Source organism: Mycetomoellerius zeteki, unplaced genomic scaffold (assembly GCF_001594055.1).
Source record: "Mycetomoellerius zeteki isolate Tzet28-1 unplaced genomic scaffold, Tzet1.0 scaffold98, whole genome shotgun sequence".
NCBI classification, from domain to species: Eukaryota; Metazoa; Arthropoda; class Insecta; order Hymenoptera; family Formicidae; genus Mycetomoellerius; species Mycetomoellerius zeteki.
This window is the reverse complement of record NW_017258021.1, coordinates 3,524,928-3,534,377: the sequence shown is the minus strand read 5'-3', so window position 1 is coordinate 3,534,377 and position 9,450 is coordinate 3,524,928.

The following is a 9,450-nucleotide window of genomic DNA, read 5'->3' as shown; positions in this document are numbered from 1 at the left end:
CGCTCTTCCTTTTGTAATTCATTCACAATCGGCAAAGTTTTCTCTCTCTCTCTCTCTTTCTCTCTCACTCACTCTCCCTCTCTTTCTCTCTCTCTTTCTCTCTCTCATTTCCATGAATATTCCCTTAACACTCTCTTGTGTATAAAGCTAAAGTCTACCTACTTAACCACATATGTGTGTGGTTTGTTAACTTTTTTCTTTTTTTTAATAATGTATCTTGCTTAACGCCTAACTTCTCTAACCACAGATATCCTCGAACTACCACATTTCTTCTCGTAAATACTTTAGAAAGAAAATCGAAGACAACGATTCTTGCTTCGAATATTGGAAAAATAATTTTTTAGTTGCAAATAATGAGAAGAAATGGCCACGCGAACATATTTGACATAAATAATCTGTCGACTTAAGTCATTTTGTAAATCAAAATATATTGAATTCACAAAATGCTCAAATATCTATTATTGTTTTCATTTATTATTCCAGATTGATTTCTTAAAGAAAACGCGATAATTCGAGGATAATCTGTACGCAATGATCATCATCGTCATCACTTCTCGCGATGTGAGCGATCGTAATAGTAATCGATTAACGTTAAGTTATCATTATTACTTTATAATGCGTTGTGTCGTTGTCTCTGAATAGCCAAGTCGGTATTCACGAATTTCCCGGTGTTCCTCGAGATCGTGCGTTATAAATCATCGATCTGAATAATATCAAATATCATTTTGCAGATGATGCTCTTCGATATAAGATTAATACTTAACACAGCCCGATTACAAAATAGATAAAAATTTCAAGAGACAACTGAAATTTTTTTAAAAACTGAAGAATTCTCGAGTCCAAGAATTCGAGGATCTATATGAATCCTAGGATGATGCGAATATCTAATAGTTCAACAATCTACACTTTCAAAGGTGTAAGAATCCACAGACCCAAGAATTCACAATTAATTTGCCAATTAATGTTATCTATCAGGATCTACATATCTAATCATCTACAATTCTTAGAATTTATCTAAGGCTTTTTCTATAATCTAAAAGACACCTAGGAACTTTTTTTGTAAATGTAAACGTCTCGAGGAAGTGAGAAACCCGCCCGTATTATAATTTCTCTTTTTTATCGTATTCGCTCTCGGTTGCGGTTTTACGATAAAACCATCATTGTAAAAACGATAACGAGTTAAGATGTAGATCGAGATGTCCCTAAAAATTTTTATGTACATGGAAAAAACATAACGTCGTCGCCTTGACCTTCAAAATTTTCGGCGCTATTTGGGCTTAACGAGATCATTCCTTTATTTAGGAATTATTACTGTTTTTCTATCCTCTCATAGTTTCCTTGATTATCAAGTAGTCAAGCAGGATCGATACTAGTTGCACGAAGAAGATGGAGGAACGGAAGTTGAATTTGCGATTTAGAAAATTCGAATCTTCGTAGACATTGAAATTTGAAATTTGTTCAAAAGAGCTTTCCCCATAGAGTAATTAAATTATTCAATTTTATCGATCGAGCTAATATCGATCAGTATTATTTATTATTAAAGTTTATGACATTAAGATTAAATTCCAGAATCTTGAGATTCTTTTTAAAGTACAAATCGTTTTAATGATGAATCCTTAACACGGATATAACATGAATTAAGTTTATTCGAATTTCTTTGCCGTTCCATTTTTCTCCTCCCTACATATTTTTTTCAGACCGACCGATCACATTTGATATTTATCCGTTCTATTGTCAATCCATGATTGACGTCGAATATTTTTTAAATTTAACATTGAAAAAAATTGATCGAGCGATCAACGAGATGTTGTGGTCTACGATCGGTGAAGAGGAGTTAATTCGTGACTTCAACGACACTTCTTGACTGCTGAAGTTAAACACGATTTGTATTTAGCCTAAATACAATGTAGAAAATTTGAATATCACCGTGTAACGTAAATAGACAAGCATAGAATGTAGCAACTGTATTATATTCTTCTTTTCTTTTCTTTTCTTTTGTAGAAAGAATACGCCCGCTTCGTTCTATTACTTGCCTATCTTGATTATATATATAAATCGTAATTTAGATTATTCTATGTCTACGCTACACACAGATATTAATAAACGTTTGTACTAATACAATATATCATTAACCAAATTTCTCGTATCATCTACATAATCAATCTGTGTCTATGTGTTCCCTCGAAGTGTGATAGTCGCGAAGTGAGACAAAAACTAACTTCGCTTCACGGTAGATCAGCCGATAGATCGATCGGTATTAGATAAACATTCGGTATGCTGGGGCGTGGAATATGCCCCTGGCATTATTTCGAGAGCAGTTATTTCTCATGTGAAAATCTATAAAACACAAATCATCGCGCGTTTCTTCTTCTTTGACATATATGTGTATATATCACGTGCCACGTGCCACGCGAAATTGGCTTAGGGTGGCTGAAAGGAAAGGGAGTGAAGGTGTTAGAGTCTTAATGTATGGAAAGTTATGCACTTGTCGCAAGTACATATTGCACAGCACGCACAGAAGACAAACATAAAAATGATTTGAGCAAGTCCGAGAGCATTTTAGAGATACAAATATGACCATGAAAAAGACACGTGTTTTTTTTCTTTTTTTGAAAAGTGCTACTAACTAGTGAAACAATAAAAAAACAAACAAATAGAAATAATTTTTATTGCATTTAAATTAATAAGATACTTTAAACATATAAAGCATCAAGAATTGTGTTAGGAAATATTAGAAATAGATAGAAATTTAAAATAAAACAATAATAGTAGTTATGTGCGTTTAATAAAAATTTTGCTGTAAAGATCTAAAGATGAATTTAGTTTTAATTTAAAATAATGAAACTTGATAATCCATTTAAAAGATACGTTTTAAAGTAAGAAAAGCAAACGATACATTAAAGATCAAAATTCGATTGAATTTTAAGTTAACAAAGACTACGTCGTTTTTAAAAATTTTGCATATATTTTAACTTAATAATTTCTAAGTTTCTAATGTTTTTAATATGAGCGTTTTTCTTAGTCTTTACGTTCTCAATTCATAATAGTATAGTTATAACTGTATATGGGATAAAAATAATAGTTCCAATTTAAAATGAGACAGTAAATGAAGAAAAATTCGAGATATTAATGAGATCAAATGCATCAGAATCATAGAAATTTTTTTCATTTTTGCTGTTAATCGTACATTAAGCTGTCGTACGGAAAATTCCTCGAGTTGTAGAAACTTTCCGACGATTTTTTCTTATTAGCGACATGGCAACGAGCATTATTATCCCTAAACAATATAATTTTTAATTTAATTGTAAATTCTACTATAATAACTTTTACTTATAAATATCTTTTATCTTACTGATTATTTCTATAATTATTTTATTTCTCATTTTTTATTTTACAAAAGAAAACTAACAAAGAAATATTTTATAACATTTTTGTTAGTAATGAAAAGTTAAAGCTATAATAAATATCAATACATAATGATAAAATATAGTTTATATAATTATAATAATATAAATATAATTATTATAATTATATGATAGAAATACAATAATGATAATTGTAATATCAGTATATATTTTGATATATTTTCATAATTATGTAATTAAAATATTTGTTTATAATGAAAAATCATGAAATAACAGTTTCTTATACTGTTTAGGGTTAACGTTGATTATTAAGAAACAACAACGACACACGACATTAGTCAGCAGTAACATCGACATCAGCGATAATATCGAATATTCGATGTTCTTTGGCTTTACATGCCATTACATTTTGCTTCATATTTTCTTCTACTATTTTACTACATAGATTAAGTATAGAATAGAGAAGTAGGGTGCAACGCAACGTATATACACGTTACACGTAAGTAATTATTACATCGTATATAAGTAACACTACGGAAAAATTACAAAGAGAGCTAAATATCCGATTAAGAGAAAATACGTCATATTGCATCTTATCTCCAACGGAATTGAGAGAAAGAGCACATCATTTTTTCATTGAACAGCGAAGTTTCGATGCAAGCGAGACATTTTCATCTTCAAGATTTCATTTCTTAGCAATCATTTCGAAGTTAGTTATGTAGTAACATTGATCTGTATTTCTTTTTCTTCCAGAATTTGATAAACCTTGTTTTTGTCTTGGTATAAATGTGATTTTATTTATTTGATAAGTTAGTTATTAATTTATAATCTCTTGAAAAAGGTTGAATAATATTGTATAATTAGTTTTTAATTTTTTTGTCAAGAGCGAGAATAGTATCTTGAAGATGAAAACAATTTGGTTGCTTCGAAGGAAAGATGATAAATGCACCAATCAATTTCATAAAATTGAACGTTGCAAATATTTGATGTAAAAAGTTTGGATTTTCTATAGTATAAACTTACTATTAGTCATGTTAAATTTAATGGCAAATAAAATAATGATAATTAAATAATTAACAATACATGAACCATCAATTTCAACATATTATAGAATGTTAATCTAATAAAGCAAAGTTTCTGCTTATTTGTAATGACATTGTTCGCAATAGTCTGATGTGTGCATCAGATATATTTCTTTAAAATTAAAATTAATGCCTAAAACAAAGCAAACCACACTATAAGGAAAAAAGGACTGTAGAGAGAAATTAGCACGTATCCTCAAATAGCACGTACTTGATACATTTGCATCAATCTGAAATTCAGATAAGTGCAAGTACGATAATTAATTGATGCATTTTGTTCAGCTTAACCTTCGTGTCCTTTGAATAATAAGAACAACATCGTTATAACGAAGAACGCATGCATTTCACATACAACATTTTAACTAATATGGGAATCAGAAATCAGAAGAAAATTTAACAACTTTTTTAAATTACATCATTCTTTAATTAATATTAAATGAAATCTTTTTTATATTTTTAATGATAATTTTTTACGTTGAAAATGAATAAGTTACTTTCTTATATATTATATTTCAAAAATTAAAGATCAATATGTACAGTTTAAAAATATATAAAATTGGATAATAGAGACGTTAAATTTTGAAAAAAATAGAGAGAAAGAGATTCGTTAATTTTGATATTAAAACTGATTCCCATATATTTAAACGTGCTACGTAGAGACACATCAAAAGTTTTCTAGAGCAACAGTAGCACTAATAGAGAGATTAGTACAAAGATTAATGTAGGATCATTACGATTATAAGAGAATAAGTCGCGATAAGTGAGACGAGAGAAAGCGATTAAGCAAAATATTTTACGTCACTGTTAATTGCTGCATTTTAAGTGGTCATTACAATTAAGTAGACCAGGATAATGTTTCAGTCATAATGAACCTGTCTACTTCTTGCTAAAAGAGTTAAATTATTGGATATCAACGTTTTTAATTATAATCCGTTTTTAATTATAGATTAAAGTTCGTTCCGAAGAACATTCCTGGTCCTTTAAGTGTGTCGCCATTATTTTTTGTACAAACGAGAGCATTAATTTCAATATTGGAGGATCTATATCCAGACATTCCAGGCATTGGAAGTTTTCAATATCTGTATTATTAGATAGCAAAATGTTATAATAATTACACAGGCCGACAAAATTTAGAGGAGGTCTTGGGCTTCGAACTTTGAAAGATGTTTCCGTAGGATTTTGATGCGCTGAAACCGATAACCAACGTGGTCCATTTTTTTTCATCATCCTCCATTTTTTTAAATAATCGTGAAAACAGTTTTTTTCGAAAGTAACTACTTTATTAATTTTTTCCAGCTAAACAAAAAATGATACCGAGGTCTGTTTTACGGCATTTAACTCAAAAATGTTCCAACAATACTAAAAATATTTTTTCGATGCTTATAAAAATGTTTTATGCAAACCGTAAACAAAAAATTTTGGAAAAATCGTAAATAACCAGAAAAAATTGACAAATTTTGAAATATAAAACCAAATAATTCGAAAGAAAAAAATCGTAAAAAAATATCTGACAATTTATATTTATAGCTGGATGTTTCTAGTTTAAATCCTTTTTTGAAAATCTAACTTCCGGTTATTTGTTCAGAAATTATTGAATTTAAAACGCCAAAACAGCCCGCGCGTCACCTATAGTGCGCGATATCCTCTCGAGTCTGACACATAGCTATCGAATACAGGAGCCTGTTGTGTACCTAGTCTTTTTTGGTCGCTGATCTTAAATCGGAAATAAAAAATGTGCAATTTAAAATGGCGGATTCAATATGGAGAACAAGAATTTTAAAAAATCCGTATGATTTACATGAAAATCGACATCTGGTGATTTTGTAAGTCTCTAATTACTACTGTAATAAAAAAATAATTGTTGAATTGAAAATATCAGATCCAATGGCGATGAATAGTAAATGTACACGAAATGGTGGTTTTTAGCGTTATCCATCTTGTATCATGTGGAGATATCACCTTATTACAATAAGAATAACGCTAAAATCACCGTTCGGTATACATTTACTATCCATTGGATCTGATATTTTCAATTCAACAATTGTTTGATTACAGTAGTAATCAGAGACTTACAAAACCACCAGATATCGATTTTCATGTAAATTGTACGGATTTTTTAAAATTCTTGTCCTCCATATTGGATCCGCCATTTTAAATTGTATATTTTTTATTTCCCATTTAAGATCAGTGAAGAAAAAGACTAGGTACACAACATGCTCCTGTATTCGATAGCTATGTGTCAGACTCGAGAGGATATCGCGCATTGTAGGTGATGCGCGAGCTGCTTTGGTGCTTTAAATTCAATAACTTCTGAACACAAATGGTCGGAAATTAGATTTTCAAAAAAGGATTTAAACTAGAAACATAAAGCTATAAGTATAAAGTGTCAGATATTTTTTATGATTTTTTCTTTCGAATTATTTAGTTTTATATTTCCAAATTTGTCAATTTTTTCCGGTTATTTATGATTTTTCTAAAGTTTTTTGTTTGCGGTTTGCATAAAACATTTTTAAAAGCATCAAAAAAATATTTTTAGTATTGTTGGAATATTTCTGAGTTAAATGCCGTAAAACGGATCTCGATATCATTTTTGTTTAGCTGGAAAAAATTAATAAAAAAGTTACTTCCGAAAAAAAAACTGTTTTTGCGATTATTTAAAAAATAGAGAATGAGGAAAAAAAACGGACAATGTAGTCGTTTTCAGCGCATCAAAATCCTACGGAAACATCTTTCAAAGTTCGAAGTACAAAACTTTCCTAAATTTTGTCGGCCTGTGTTATCAAATGTAATTAAATAAATTATTGCTTAGTTTATTAAATCTAAATATTTTAACATTTCTACGTTCTTAAATTCTGAGTAATATTAAAATTCTATCGATTGTTTATCAACATAAAAAAACATAAAGAATGAGAGAGTTAAAATATTATGTAAAATATTATGTTTATGTGTTTCACATTAACATTTATAAAATGGTCTTATTAATTTTGATATAACGGAAAATATTAATGCTCGCCCTTGCACAGATCTTAATTTGTGGATATATTTGACTTACACACCTACAACAGATAAATACTGTGTATATTGAAAATTATACGAGAAAACGTATGCATATATCTTCAGTAAATCGATTTATATTCAGTAATTGACTTCGAGTATAACATCGCTTTGGATATAATTTGAACGGCGGGGTACATCGCGAGGATGTTCGAAGAGTATAGCAACGGTATCACCTCGCTAACGGTGTCAGTGCCCTAATTAAAAACTCATAACTACGAAACTATGGCAACTCAAGAAATTAAATTAAATATTATTTTGTAAAAAGTTTAAAAATAAACAGTTTTTGTAAACATTTTGTAAACACTTTGTAAACATAAATATAAAGACGATATATCTGTTTCTAAAATATTTGCAAATTAGTATGTAAGAATTATAATTCTGAATCTATATTCTAAAAAGATTCCCCGAAAAGTTAAGATTTTTTCAAAATATACCTAATATTATTAATTTGTTATTTCGACAATGAAATAGAAATCTCTGAAACTTTTGTTTGTAGTTATGAGAGTTAATCAGGATGATTAAACACGTAAGATGATTTACAAAAAAGAGCGTAAATTTCGACCGGATCTTCGAAAATAACCTCGTCGTTCATTTATCTTCTTAATTCTGATAACAAAATATATATATATGTATATATTTGTGTGTGTATGTATTTATATATATATATTTTCTTCTTTGATTATATTAATTCATATCCTAAAATTAAGAAATTGATGATAAATATTTAAAATAAATTTTATAATTTACTTATAAAGAAATATTGTTATAATAGGTACAAAACTAATAAATTCTATAATACTAATTCTATAATAATAAACACTTACAACAAAAATACAATAGAATTATAATTTATAATTGTTGTCATTTCTCTCGTATGTTTTATACAATAGACTTTAATATTTATATACTTCTCATAATTTTTGCGAATGAATAAAATATAATATATCGAAAACCATCTATGAACGAAGCGCATGATGATGAGTTTAACTTTGAAATTGTATTAGAGATGTTTCGATATTGATTACGCCTTTCGGGAATAATTGTGGAACGAATTACCCGTTACAGGGTAATTTTCGAAGATCTTCAGCCAGACAGACAGTTACATGAGAGCAATAAGCTTCACGACGAAGAAGATCAGCCAGTCAGCGACATTGACAGAAAAGATACAACAAGCAGAGTAGAAATTTGACATGCATAGCACATCGATAGATAGATCAAAGATTAAACATCGAGTATACTTTAAAAACATATTGCAAAAAATAATTTTTTCTTTCGCACCCTTGATATATTAGTCGATCGTCTCCTTGATTCTTGTGAGTGAATCGTTGGAGGTTTGCTTGTCGGACGAGATCATTTCTTTTCTGCGTAATTCCATAGAAGAACGCAAAGACAATCATAGTAGCGAACATTATAGACTTAAGATGTTTATAAAATAATGGTTCGAATTAATACATTAGATAGAATAAACTAAACTGAGAAAAAATGTCGCAGTCATAGTAGCCGCTTTTGCTAATCAGTAACGTACATATAATACTTTCCACATGTTATATTTTGAAAGTTATAGGTTTGTGATCTCTTGATTGAGATTTTCCTACTTAGCTTAATAAATTCTTTCTAACATATTAATTTGAATCATTATTTTTTTAAAGATTCTATATAGATATAGAGAATTTAGTCTCTAGTAAAATTAAGAATAGTAAAGATTTAATTTATAATTGTATGAAACGAAATTTATAGAGAAAACTCGGTTAATTCTATGATCCCATATACGCAGCTAACTTGTAATATATCTCTATCCGATTCACAAAATTACATGTTAGTATTTAATACAAATAAATATTTATATTAAAGAAATATAATAATAAAATAAATTAATTTTGATATATGAGACAAAAATATATAAAATAAAAGATATATAATAAATTAATACGTATAATTATAATAAT